The sequence below is a fragment of the Microcaecilia unicolor genome, chromosome 6, assembly GCF_901765095.1.
Source record: "Microcaecilia unicolor chromosome 6, aMicUni1.1, whole genome shotgun sequence".
Taxonomy (NCBI): domain Eukaryota; kingdom Metazoa; phylum Chordata; class Amphibia; order Gymnophiona; family Siphonopidae; genus Microcaecilia; species Microcaecilia unicolor.
Genome location: NC_044036.1, coordinates 302760359 through 302775409, shown reverse-complemented (window position 1 = coordinate 302775409; position 15051 = coordinate 302760359). Strand labels below are relative to the sequence as shown.

Genomic DNA, 15051 nt, shown 5'->3' with positions numbered 1-15051 from the left:
TTTTTAGCTTTGAAAATAGTAATTTGTATTAGAGTAGAATGAGAGATCCTGTACTGTACGATAAGCTCAAGAAGCCTTCTGAATTGGGTGCATCAATAGATGTTTATTCATATAGTGCCTGACACGGGCTGTATTTCGGCAGATGTCTGCATCAGGGGGTCTATCAAAAAACATATACAGTGGGGGAAATAAGTATTTGATCCCTTGCTGATTTTGTAAGTTTGCCCACTGACAAAGACATGAGCAGCCCATAATTGAAGGGTAGGTTATTGGTAACAGTGAGAGATAGCACATCACAAATTAAATCCGGAAAATCACATTGTGGAAAGTATATGAATTTATTTGCATTCTGCAGAGGGAAATAAGTATTTAATCCCTCTGGCAAACAAGACCTAATACTTGGTGGCAAAACCCTTGTTGGCAAGCACAGCGGTCAGACGTCTTCTGTAGTTGATGATGAGGTTTGCACACATGTCAGGAGGAATTTTGGTCCACTCCTCTTTGCAGATCATCTCTAAATCATTAAGAGTTCTGGGCTGTCGCTTGGCAACTCGCATCTTCAGCTCCCTCCATAAGTTTTCAATGGGATTAAGGTCTGGTGACTGGCTAGGCCACTCCATGACCCTAATGTGCTTCTTCCTGAGCCACTCCTTTGTTGCCTTGGCTGTATGTTTTGGGTCATTGTCGTGCTGGAAGACCCAGCCACGACCCATTTTTAAGGCCCTGGCGGAGGGAAGGAGGTTGTCACTCAGAATTGTACGGTACATGGCCCCATCCATTCTCCCATTGATGCGGTGAAGTAGTCCTGTGCCCTTAGCAGAGAAACACCCCCAAAACATAACATTTCCACCTCCATGCTTGACAGTGGGGACGGTGTTCTTTGGGTCATAGGCAGCATTTCTCTTCCTCCAAACACGGCGAGTTGAGTTCATGCCAAAGAGCTCAATTTTTGTCTCATCTGACCACAGCACCTTCTCCCAATCACTCTCGGCATCATCCAGGTGTTCACTGGCAAACTTCAGACGAGCCGTCACATGTGCCTTCCGGAGCAGGGGGACCTTGCGGGCACTGCAGGATTGCAATCTGTTATGTCGTAATGTGTTACCAATGGTTTTCGTGGTGACAGTGGTCCCAGCTGCCTTGAGATCATTGACAAGTTCCCCCCTTGTAGTTGTAGGCTGATTTCTAACCTTCCTCATGATCAAGGATACCCCACGAGGTGAGATTTTGCGTGGAGCCCCAGATCTTTGTCGATTGACAGTCATTTTGTACTTCTTCCATTTTCTTACTATGGCACCAACAGTTGTCTCCTTCTCGCCCAGCGTCTTACTGATGGTTTTGTAGCCCATTCCAGCCTTGTGCAGGTGTATGATCTTGTCCCTGACATCCTTAGACAGCTCCTTGCTCTTGGCCATTTTGTAGAGGTTAGAGTCTGACTGATTCACTGAGTCTGTGGACAGGTGTCTTTCATACAGGTGACCATTGCCGACAGCTGTCTGTCATGCAGGTAACGAGTTGATTTGGAGCATCTACCTGGTCTGTAGGGGCCAGATCTCTTACTGGTTGGTGGGGGATCAAATACTTATTTCCCTCTGCAGAATGCAAATAAATTCATATACTTTCCACAATGTGATTTTCCGGATTTAATTTGTGATGTGCTATCTCTCACTGTTACCAATAACCTACCCTTCAATTATGGGCTGCTCATGTCTTTGTCAGTGGGCAAACTTACAAAATCAGCAAGGGATCAAATACTTATTTCCCCCACTGTAAATAAATTAAAAACATATACCAGTATTTGATTCCTTGCAAATGGAATACGTTTTGCATGATGGTTCTTGGAATTGGCAGGTGCTATGTTAGGAGTTGTAGCATGACATAGCCCTTGTAGTTCAAGATATAACCTTGTTTGCTTGCCTGTTGTTTTCGTTTTAATTTTTATGCTCCCCTCTCTCTTGATGTGGGCTGATGGTTTATTTTGTTATTATATTTAGATATTTTTCTTGTTAAAATCACTATATTTGGTTAAATATGGTGAATTTCTGTATTTTTCCTTTTAAGTATATGGGACATTGTAATTTTCAAAAATGCATTAATAAAAAATATATACAAGTATAAAATATATATAAAATAGAAAACATACATATTTGTATACTGGTATATGTTTTTAATTTATTTATATGTTTTTTGATAGACCCCTGACACAGGCATCTGCCGCAACTATAGGAATAAACATCTCTTCATGCACCCAATTCCAAAGGCTCCTTGTGCTTGTTGTTTTACTTCTTGCTTTTGTGCCTTAGATTCCCTCTGTTTTGTTGCCACAAATAAAATAAATTAACATCATTTAAGAGCTATTATTGGTACTTAAGGCCAATTGGCACCTAATTGAACGATTAAGTTAGACACGCAACTAACACTGTTCCATAACTTTTGCACCCAAATTTGCACGCTAGTCGGAAATTTGGGCACCCAACTTTATAGAATCTGGGGGAAAGCCCTTCAAGCCAGCGGTGTACCGTGGGTGGGGCAGTGGGGGAGGCCCGCCCCAGATGCACGCTGCAGGGGCAGACGAAGCAGGAAACCAGCGGAGCCGACAGCCACGCGACTGCTCCCAGCACCCCAGCAGGTAAGAAGAATGCACCCAGGGGGGGGGAGGCTTGGAGGTGATTGCTGGGGGAAGACGACGCTGCACCCGTGGGGATGACGTGATGCACCCAGGGGGGTACGCAGCAGCAATCCGCCCCAGGTGGCAGCTGACCAAGGAACACCACTACTTCAAGCTAGAACCCCACTCTGTTTGGCTTTCCTCTTGGTTCCCTTCTGTTCCTCCTGGCATCTGTGCTCCTCTACTGAACTTCTCCTGTCTCTGCTTTCCCTTTCTTGCACTTGCTTGGATTCTGTGCATCATTCAGTATTTTTCTTCATAGCATCAGCACTATGGAACTCGTTGCCATTTACTTTACAAGCTGGGCTTTCCTATCCTAAGTTTAAAGCCAATTTTAAGGCTCCTCTCTTTTCTTTCACTTTTTCAATAGAGCGATAGATCTCAGTAAACTGCCCAGAACAGACTGCTCACCTTTTCATCTGTTTAACTGCAGTACAGACTGTTCTGTTGAGAGATGTGGGTGGGAGATACTTCAAAGGATCAGGGGATGGAGGCAAGCCTTGGGGAGAAAAATCAAGGAGAGCTGGACCTCAACATTGGCAACGCCCCTTTAGGCAGTAATCTGTCTAAAAAAATGGTAAGATATTTTAACTTCAATATGGATTCTTTTGTGGGAAATCCACATTACTGTGTTAAGCTTGACCCTACCACTCCCAGTTCCTGCCCCTACCTCACCTCTAACCAAGGTACATGTGTTGACCATTACTGCATGTAAATAACCACCTTTCTAAAATGGCTTTTACACAAGTATGTCATCTACACATATAAAAGCAAGAGCCAGTAATCATGGTGCACACTCTCTGGGGGTAATTTTCTAAGGAGCCACCCAGTTTTAGGCAGCCAAAACACATGCAAATGGTGGTATTCTAGTCATTTCACTGCATAAGCTGTTTCTTAATAGAACACCAACTAGGGAAAAGGACGTGCCATGACTTGATGGCAGTAGGCGTGTGCATGGGTGAAGTTTGACCAGAGCATGGGCAGAATGCACAGGTACCAGTGTAAATTCTAGAATTCTACCATTTATGAGCATCTAGGCATTTATACCCGCTATAGGGGTGGTGTGATTGTGCCTTAATCTACACATATTTTTGGCCATTTGTAATAGTATTCTCTAAAAAAAAAAAAAAAAGTAGGTGCTTACTTTTCTTTATAGAATAGGTGCTATAACCAGTGCCTATAGATAGTGCCCTGTTATACAATTACCCATAGGCCCCAGAACATGGGGAGCCAAAGCAGCAGTAAACCCAATGCAGGCATACCACTCGCTAAAAAGAAAACACCACGAGGCTACTGCAGCAGCCCACCCTCAGCACGCCGTCATATCCAGTGCTACAAAAATATATTTATTTTTGTAGTGCTGGTGTGTACCCAGCAGTAATCAAGCAGTGCTTTGCGCTGCCCGGTTAACACTGGATCAGCGTGGGAGCCCTTACTGCCATCTCAATGGGTGGCGGTAAGGGCTCCCCCCTGAAATGACCATGTAGAAAGTGCTTCACTTGCCGTATGGCCATTTCCTCAAAACAAGATAGACCTACCTTTTACTTGCTGTGGTAAAATGGGGGACTCGGAATGAATCAAAAACACGTGCCGATGCCAGCACAGGCCCCCTTTTGCTGCAGCTTGGTAAAAAGGGCCCTAAGTTACTGGAGCTGAAAGAATTGGCATGTGTGTATTTAAAATGCACCCCCTCCCCTTTTACAAAGCTGCGCTAGTGACTGCCACGCGGCAATGCCAACCCAGACCATTTACTTTGAATGGACTGTGTCGGAATTACCGCACCTGCAGTCACTAGCATGGCTTTTTAAAAGGGAGGGTAAATGTTAGAGCATGCTGCATCAATCACAATGCACAAAAAATATTTTTTAAAACACCGAGACCTTTAAAAGACATCATAATAGAGAATTACAAGTCTCACCAATCCTAAATGCAAACAGATGTTGGAAACTACACATACACTCCCTCCCAAGTCCAAACCCTTTCACCAGAAGTTGCATATGCGGTGTGCAAATTAGCACAGAAAACGTAACTATGCCGCTTTAGAGAAAGTCTAAAATGACGTGCTAAGAAAGCCTTCAAGTAGTGGATGGAAGAAGCTAGCTTAGTTCTCAGAAGCTAGCAACTAAACACATTTTAAACAACGTGATCTGTGTACTACCCCTGGGAGATTCTACGTTTGTTTAATGCAAACAAGCAAATCTGTAAATAATTTTTATTTTCTGGCTACATAACAATGAACCAGAATCTGGTTTTTATTAATCTGTTTCCTACACTGTTGCCTGAATCCACCAGGAGATCCTCCTGGTGAACTTAAAGCTACACTGCTTATTTGTCTGCTACAAACACAGAGGTATTCCTCTAAAAATATAAGCATGCAAACTGTGTGCTGCATCTGCAAGGGACTTTCCTGATACAACCAAGTCAATGAGACCACAATTTCCATAAAGGAACTGTTCAGTAATTAAAGAATGTTATCTGAAATAGTACCACGACAAAACCGGACTGCATGGTGCACTGGCATTATACTTGAATCAGCATACTGTTCAGGATATGCTTATAGATTCTAATTTTAATACATGAAGCATTAAATATAGGGTTCCACTGTTCCCACTAAGCTGAACGGAAGCCCTCCAACTGCATTGCTGCCAGATGAGGGTGGTGCTAGGGAGAGGCAGGTTCCAAGGAGGTTTAATTGACAGGAGATGGTGTCACATGACAAGGCTGAAGCTGTCTACACACCGAAGGAGGTTTAATGCGACTAATCATATCTATGGTACTACTACTACTACTTATCATTTCTATAGCACTACTGGACGTACGCAGCGCTGTACACTTGAACATGAAGAGACAGTCCTGCTCAACAGAGCTTACAACCTAATTAGGACAGACAAACAGGACAAACAAGAGATAAGGGAATATTAAAGTGAGGATGATAAAATAAGGGTTCTGAGCAAGTGAATAAGGGTTAGGAGTTAAAAGCAGCATCAAAAAGGTGGGCTTTTATCTTAGATTTGAAGACAGTCAGAGACAGGGGCGTATCTGGAATCCGGCGGTAGGGGGGGCCAGAGCCAGAGAGGGGGGGCACATTTTTGCCTCCCTCCCCCCCCCCCCGCCGCCGCCGCCGCCGCCGCCTCTCTCCACCCCCTCCCCGCCGTCAACCCTCCCCCGCTGCTTACTTTTGCTGGCGCCGAGGTCCCGACCCGCAGTCTCCGTTTTTCGTCTTCCTCCGTGGCCATGCTTCCAGGAAGTAACGCTGCAGTGCTGATTCGTTGACCCCAGTTCGACGTCTGACGTCAGACGCCGAACTGGATTCAACGAATCAGCACTGCAGCGTTACTTCCTGGAAGCATGGCCACGGAGGAAGACGAAAAACGGAGATTGCGGGTCGGACCTCGGCGCCAGCAAAAGTAAGCAGCGGGGGAGGGTTGACGGCGGGGAGGGGGGCCAGGGAGAAATCTGCGGGGGCCCAGGCCCCTGTGGCCCCACGCAGATACGCCCCTGGTCAGAGATGGAGCTTGACGTACCGGATCAGGAAGTCTATTCCAGGCATATGGTACAGCAAGATAAAAGGAACAGAGTCTGGAGTTAGCAGTGGAGGAGAAGGGTGCAGGTAAGAGAGATTTGCCCAGTGAACGGAGTTCCCGGGAAGGAATGTAGGGAGAGATGAGAGTGGAGAGGTACTGCGGAGCTGAAGAGTGAATGCACTTATAGGTCAATAAGAGGAGTCTGAACTGTATGCGGAAATGGATAGGAAGCCAGTGAAGTGACTTGAGGAGAGGGCTAATATGAGCATAACAACCCTGGCGGAATATTAGTCGTGCAGCAGAATTTTGCAGCGCTGTAGACATTATGGGACCCTTTTACTAAGCCGCAGCAAAAAGTGGCCTGCAGAGGTGTAAGTGCGTCTTTTGGGCATGCACCAGGCTAGTTTTTACTGCGTCCTGGAAAAAGGGCCCTTTTTTTAAGGGGCTGGGAATGGACATGCAGCAAAATAAAAACGAGCGCGCGTTTTTGGCCTGAGACCTTACTGCCACCCATTGGCTTAGCGGTAAGGTCTCACGCGCTATCCGGGCGGTAGGCACGCAGCATGTGTCCACTGCTGTTTACTGCCAGGTAAACGCCACGCGATAGAAAGAAAATATTTTCTATTGTGTGTTTTCTGCACATGCCAAATTCAGAATTACTGCCCAGGGCGTGTGGTAGCATGCTGCTCTAATGGAGCTGGCTATAACATCTGAGGCTGTCACAGAGGCTGGTGAGTACTATTTAAAACAGTTACATTACTTGATGACTGGTTGTAACACAATTTTTATAAAAATGGTTCCAAGGGTAATCCAAGAAAATATAGACTGGTGAGCCTGACATTGATTCTAGGCAAAATGGGAGCAACTGTTTTTAAAAAACAAACAAAATTACTGAGCACATAAATTAGTACAGTCGAATGGGAATGAATCAACATGGGTTCGGCAAAGTCCAGTCTTGCCTTACCAATTTATTAAATGTAAACAGACATAGATAAAGATGAATTGGTTGGCACAGTGTATTTGGATTTTCAGAAGGCATTTTCAGAAGCCCCTCATGAGAGTCTCCTTAGAAAATTAAAGAAACATGGTATAGGATGTTAATACCCTACTGCGAATTAGAGACCAGCTAAACGATAGGAAACACAGAGTAGGACTAAGTGGTCAGTTTTACAAATGGAAAGGGTCACCAGTAAAGTGCTCCAAAGGTATGTATAAGGATGTGTTGTTTAACATAAATGCTTTGAAGAAAGGTACAGCGAACAAGGTGATCAAATTTACAGACAACACAAAATTTTTCAGTTTTTTAAAACAGCAGAGAATTGTGACATATAAATAGTAGAAGAAACTTAATATGGAGAAGTGCAAAATGATACACATAGGTAAAATTAATCCCAGCTACAAGTACAAAATTCTGGATCCTGAATTAGGAGTCACCCAGGGCTGGCAGAATGCGGTAAGCAGGGTATGAACGGCAGGGAGGGTGCCAGAAATGGCGCATGCTGGTCCGGCATATCTTCCCCTTCTCGCTACCCACGTCCGGCATCTCCCTCACCTGCCCATCTAACTTAAAAATGGGGTTTTTTTCTAAACAGAGGATTTCCAGCACAGGAGTTATTCAAACATGCTGCCTTTGGCCTCCTCGGCATTCTCCCTCTGCTGCCACGGTCCGCCCAGACGTAAACAGGAAGTTGTGTCAGAGGTGGGACAGCAGAGGGAAGGTGCCGAGGAGGCCAAAGGCAGCATGTTTGAATCGCTTCCACGACAGAAACACTCTGCTCAGGAAAAAAAAAACATTTGTAAGTTAGACTGGACAGATGAGGGAGACGCCGGACAGTGGGGGGGGGGGGTAAGGTTTCAAAGAGAGGAGATGAAGTGAAAGAAATAATTGGCTTGGAAAAAGGGGGTGGGTGGAAGAATGGGGGAGGGAGAAGAGAGAAAGAAGATACTGGAATGGGGGGGGGGGGGGTGGCACCAGAGTCCCTAGCACTGGCCCAGGAGTCAGCATCCAAGAAAAAGATCCTGGAGTCATTGTGGATAACATGTTGCAATTATCAGCCCAGTGTGCCAAAGCAAACAGAATGGTAGGGATTATTCCAAAAGAGATGGAGAACAAAACTGAGAATATCATGCCACACCTTGACTACGATAGGCACTTCTGGTTGCCCCATCTCAAAAAAGATATAGTGAAACTAGAAAAGGCTCAGAGAAGAGTGATAAATTGGTTAAAGGAACGGAACACCTCCCTTTTGAAGAAAAGCTAAAGCGTTTTCCAGCTTAGAGAGCAGACAACTGTCATAGGGTATGATAGATGTTTATAAATTATGAGTGGGATGGAATGAATAAATAGCGAACAGTTGTTTAACCTGTCAAACAACACTACGAAAAAGAAGATATTCCACCAGAGGAACAGCAGATTGAAACAAATCATAGAAAGTATTTTCTCATGCGGAGCATAATTATGCTTTGGAATCTGTTGCCAGAGGACTAACAAACAGGGTTCAAAAGAGGTTTGGACATGTTCCTGGAGAAAAAAAACCATAAATTATTGGCCAGCTAATAATACTTACTGAGAACAATATTCAAATGGTTTATGCTCCTAACTTTGAGAGTCAGGCACTTAAATTAGCCTTTTATATAATTTACGCTCACAGTAGGACTTAGGGACATGTTTACTAAAACACGCTAAACAGTTAGTGTGGCTTTTAACACATTAGCACATGTTAAAAAAACAGCCAGTGTGCTAAAAGTCCAGCACTAAGGGCCAGATGCACTAAGATCCCTGTAAAGAATTGCTCTGTATTCCCACCTCGGTCAGCTGAACATGCGTAGAACAGCCAATCGCTAAGCGTGGCTGCTCTGTGCTTGCTACAGACTGCTTTCATGCATGCAGACAAGCTGCACGTATGAAAGCAGCTGGTAGCCATTTTTTTCTTTGGGGGGGGAAGTCACATATGGCGAGGGAAAGCTGAGTTTAAAAGACCATGTGAGTGGAGTTCGGCATGTGAGTGAAGTTCTCTTTAGGGGCAAGGAAGTTATCAAGTTGTGTTGCTGAAGAGTAAAGTCCAAAGTTTTGATAAATACATCAGTTTCCAGAGACAATTGCAAAAATTTGTGCGTACCATACATGTTCCTTCCCCTCTGTTTGCTTTTGGTTTTACCGTAGCGGCAGATCCCTACGGCAGTGCAGCATTCCTAAATTTAAATCCCGCATGCCCTGCACCACAGAGGAGGGCTTATTTTAACAACAGCATGAAAGTTCTGCCAAGGCGCATGTCCAGATCTCTGATCTGAAGCAACAGGCTGATTCTTCCCTCCACTGTGTTTCAGCTGTCATTCTTGCAATACCGACAGCTCCTGGCCACCCATTAAATTTTTCACAGTAAAGGTAGGGGCTGCTTCTGTGCATCTCTCATAAAACAGCTGTACATTACTTTGCAAGCACATTTGTATAGCAATTAGCTCATTATAATAACTTTGCATTGAGATTTCATTAGCTGCTATTGTGACAGGAAAAGAGCTTGGAGAACCCTTCTGTGCATGTGTTGCTGAACTCCATGCTCACTAAACGGGCTGGAACCAGTGTAAAAACGACATTGCTGACTCGTTAGGTTTTGTGCATCTAGCTCTAACTGTTTAGCATAGAATGGGGTGGAGAATGGGCAGAGTACAAGTATAGATTGGGTGTGGTCTGCACATTTAATGTTATTATGTAAGTTGCCTAGAATTATAGATAGTACAGGACACAAATTTTTTAAATGCTTCTTCATCTAACATCAACTCAATAGGTGGAGTTAGGTGTATCCACCTTTATAGCGCTCAAACGACAGGTGTGCTAAGGAACATGTCCTTGTGGAAACTGCAGGGGGAATGTTGGACATGCCCCCAACAGTTCCCCAAAAGCTGGTGAACCTAACATGTGTTAAATATGGCTGTTGACCCATATTGGGCCAGATCTATATATGGCACCAAAAAAATCATCGCAGAAAAGAACCGTGCTTAGCTTTATTCTTTAAACCTTGCCTAAAGTTAGGTGCAGTTTATAGAATACATGTAGCGCCTGTACCAGCAACTAAAATGTAGGTGTGATCATTTATGCCAACTAAAACCTGATATAAATGCCTGAAGCTAATTTAGGCACGGATTGGGCATATTCAATATCCCTGGTGCTCCTGGGTTGCAGCCCACTGCTCTAATCTTTAGGCTATTCCTCTGCTCTTGCATTTGGCTCTTTATTTTTCAGCTTGCTGCAAAAGAACTGTTATAGAATTACCAGAGATGGGTTTGTTACTTTTTAAAAGTACTTAAGTAAAAAGTAAAAGTACTAGCTTCAAAAGTAGTGAAGTAAAAGTAGAAAGTCTTATCCAAAAAAAAAAAAATACTCAAGTAAAAGTAATAAAGTACAGCTCTTAAAACTACTTTTTTACTACAAAGTAGAAAGTATTCTTAACAAGTTGGACCACAGAATCTAGCATGTTTGCAAGCAAACTTCCAGGGGGTCACACAAGGTCCTTCCTAGAAAAAAAGCACCCTGAGCATTGCAGTGGGTAGAAGAACATCAATACACCTATTGGAAAGCAAAACAAATTGGATTAGTGTAGATCAGTCCTACACAGACACTTGATGCTAACAGAATACCTAGACGTACACGTCTAGGTATACCTGGAAGTTTACATCAGAGGAGGCAGGCTTGGCGCAGGAAGCACTAGCAGCGCTACAGAGCCAGGTCATGTCCCTTGGTAGTTTATTAGCATCAGCCCAGCAGAGGTGCAACAGGAGGGAGGGAGCAAAACTGTGCTGCAGGCCCACAGTGGATGGGAGGGGAGAGGGAATGGCCCTGAATGCAGTGAAGGTATGGTTCAGGCTGGGGAGGCAGCTGAGTCTGGCAAAAACAAAATAATATCTCTTCTAAGAAAACAATGTAGAGTATAATATACATGGCTGACAGAGTTCCTTAAAAACAAAGTAAAAGGAGGAAAAGACCTCAAACAGACCCAGGTGCTCAAGTGAACTTATAACTGACGTACTCACAGTACTCAACTGGCCATTAAATCATCATTGACCAAAAATCTCCCCAAAATACATTTTTATTCTTTTTAAAGCTCAGAAAAATCACATCATACAAATCACATCATGCTCATCCAAATATATGAACAACAAAAAACACAAATTTATACAAAAACAAAATTGTGTATATAGAGCGACTTAGCTTTCACATTTGATTGAGCTGCATAGCTCACAGCTCCATAACAAAGTAATGGCCAATCAACAACTGCTCTGGGCAGGTGTAGAGGGCAGGAACTACGATTTCCAAGTGATGTCAGACCCTGGCTTGCACCTGATTGGGCCCAAACTTCTGGTCCCAAATCAGCTGTTTTTGGGACCGGACGTTCACACCCAATCAGCTGCAAGCCACATCTGATATTGCTTGGAAAGCCTATAGAGGGGATGAAAAATACTTTCTTTTTTTTTTAACTACTTTCCAAATTTGTACTTTGTTACTAAGTACCAAAGTACAGCTTAAATGTTTCTCGTTACAAGTAAAAAGTATTGCAAAAAAATTTAACTTGTTACAAGTAAAAGTACTGCCAATTGTACTTAAATACTTTAACAAAGTACAGTATTTACTACCCATCTCTGAGAATTAATTACTCAGGCTATGCACTTCCTTCATTTTAGTCTGTGAACCATTCATTATAAAATGTGCTCATAATTGGACACTGATAATTAAGCCGAATATTAGTGACCAGCTATCAGCAGTCTTTTTGGAGTTAGAGCTTCCAGAAGAAGAATTAGCAGTAGAATAATTTCCTGGTGTTGTATAGCAAACACTTCTTATTGGCCTTAAGTGGTGTCTGCTTTTTCAGTCTTTCCAATTATCAGCAAGTTATTGAGATGCCCTTCTCAGGGTGTCAATTAAGATGAGCCTCAGTGCTACACCTACAAATTGTAGCATCTTCTACTAAAACATTGGGCAGGAAGGTACCCAGATCCAGGTGGTTGCAGACTTTTTGGATAGCCCTAATTTTAAACTCACATCCCAAAGCAGTATGGTATTTGTAGTGTCTGATCCTGCCCATTGAAATCAGTACTGCAAGTCCCATAATGCACCAGGATGGGGGGGGTCAGAAATCCAGGATTGTTCCAAAATCAGAGCCTGGAACTGGGTAATTTGGCATCTCTGTAAAACCATGCTCAACGCGATGGTGGCAGCAGGACATGCTTTAGCTCTTCTTCCTATGCTATGGAAAGGTTGGTCATCCCTGTAGCTAGAAGCGAGGTAAAGGTTTTTGGAGTTCTTAGCTTCAGCACCTGAGCTAGTGCCTCAGTGGCTGCCCCCTTCAGTCGATGAACACAAAATTCTACATCTGGGCTGATGATGTGCAACTACTCAAGTCCATTGAACCAGATCTACCCACAGCTCTGAGTAAACTGTCTGCCTGCCTAACCACAACTCAGAAATGGACAAACAAAAATAAACTCTACCTGAAACCAAGCAAACTAGAGATTCTTTGGGTACCTAACACAAGTGGACAAATAGCTGACTTCAAAATACCTTTTGGGAATTATGAGCTTCCCCTATATCACAGGTCAAAAATCTTGGATTAAAAATTGTCTCTATCACCTATGGCAGCTGCAAAATCTCTTTCCATATATTGAAAAAAATGAGACTAACCACAGTGGTGCATGCCATGATAACATCATGACTATTGTAATGCCCTGTACGCTGGTCAAACCAAAAAGAGTTTGTATCAGCTCCAGCTAATACAGAATGCTGCAGCACAACTGATAGAAGGCTGCAAACAGCATGACCACATCACACCCTTCCTGCAAAAACTACACTGACTACCAGTACCTTACAGGGCTAAATTTAAAACTCTGTGTTGGATTTTTTTAAGGCCCTCAGACAAAATGGGCCAGAGTGCCTAAAGAATAAGTTAGCCCTTTTCACAGCTTTGAGACTTATAAGATCCTCTCAAGGATCATCGCTATCTGTCCCTTCATCAAAGGAAAATGTAGGCTCTGATACCTGCCAGCAAGCCTTCTCAGGAGTAGCCCCCACGCTCTGGAATTTACTCCCAGAGGGGCTACCTATAACTCGACACTACCTCTACTTCAGGAAACAGCTTACCCAAGCCTTTAACACATAGGGTGACTGACTATATACCCATTCTGCACTGAACTAGCTTGCTACACCCACTGTAATTTAGACCAGTTCCTTATATCTTGATTAACTGTACAAAGAAATTACCTTTAATTTAGCCATCCATTTATTTATCCCAACTGACTCTGTACCATGTTCCCATCTATATATCTGCATTTGACCCCTCAGCTATATGGTAAGCGGTACTGAAGAAAAGCATTAGTATCATAGCAATGTTATTTGAATGTTCTAATTGTGTGCTTATTGAATATTCCATTGCTATTATGCTTATATTGTATTATCTCTCTGTTATTTGAGTTTCTATGCTAAATGTGTATATTTTTGATCCTGTTTTATTTATTACATTTGTACCCCATGCTTTCCCACTCATAGCAGGTTCAATGCAGCTTACAATTATATACAGGTACTTATTTGTACCTGGGGCAATGGAGGGTTAAGTGACTTGCCCAGAGTCACAGGGAGCTGCCTATGCCTGCAATGGGAATTGAACCCAGTTCCCCAGGACCAAGGTCCACCATGCTAACCACTAGGCCACTCCTAGTCCAGGCCTATTTGTAGGTTTCAATTTGCTGCTTTCAAGTTTTCATCTTTCACTGTGTCTATGACTATACTTTTTAATTTTACTATTGATATGCTGTTAATAAAATTGTAAGTTTGATGTTAAACTGTACCTACTGTACACTGCCTTGGGTGAATGTCTTCATAAAGGCAGTTAGTAAATCCCAATAATTAAATATACCTAGTTTAAAATAATAAATGCACACAATAAATCATCTTAACAAACACAATACAAAAACAATACACCACAGAAAAACAGAAGATAAAACATATAATCATTCCCAGAGACCATCATGTACACCAACATTGTACACTGTTCTGACTCAAAAGCCCTACCATGAAGAAAAGACTTGCTTAGATAAGTATGCTTTCAGCTGTTTCCTACATAGCTCTCTCAATTCCATTAGCACCAAATTCCAAAGTATTGGACCAGAAACACAGAAAATCTGCGGTACGTCTTCAATGAAATAGCCACACATACAAGCACCTTATTACATAGGGGCCATTTTACTAACCTGTGGTAAGCGCTAACAGGTGCTCAGTGCAGGAAAATAGGCTTAATGTGCCTGTCAGCATGCACTAATCACATGCTATTGAATGTTTAAACATTTTTTTTTTCAGGAGGGGGCGTGTCATGGGCAGGGTATGGGCATGGAAGCATTATCTATCTAGAATGCTCACTGGTTAATGCTGACTTAACATGGCATGTAGCACTTCCTAAATAGGAGGCATTAAGTACTCCTGCGTTAATTTTTTTTTTTTTTTTGCAAGTCCCGAGTGCTAATGGAAAGATTAGCTTGAGACCTGCAAAAATATATATATTTAAAATGGCCTCAATACTACCAAATTAAAAATGGGCTAAGCATGTGGGACAGTCCCACTTTAGCATGTGCCAAGCCCAGATTTTGCTGCAGCTTAGTAAGAGGGACCCTTAATACTCTGAAAACCAATACGAACACTTTAAATTGAATGCACCAAATAATTGAGAGCTACTACAACCCAGAGATGCCAAGTTAAAGGCTGCCAACTGGATCCAGATTTGCAGGACGGGGTTGATCCAGTCCTAGGGTCATTGGAGCCGACTCTGTGGGTGTTGTGGGTGCTTGACCACCCCCAATATTGAGAAAATTCCGTGTATG

The 15051-nt window shown here is 43.1% G+C and overlaps 1 long non-coding RNA gene across 1 annotated transcript; it reads right to left on the bottom strand.

Moving 5' to 3' along the window:
• Window positions 1-3079: 3079 nt before the first annotated feature.
• LOC115472978 lies at window positions 3080-14475 on the bottom strand. The gene is made up of 2 exons (XR_003942584.1): window positions 14428-14475; window positions 3080-3230 (listed from the first exon to the last, which is right to left on the bottom strand). It is a non-coding gene; the product is annotated as an uncharacterized LOC115472978 (long non-coding RNA).
• Window positions 14476-15051: the final 576 nt, after the last annotated feature.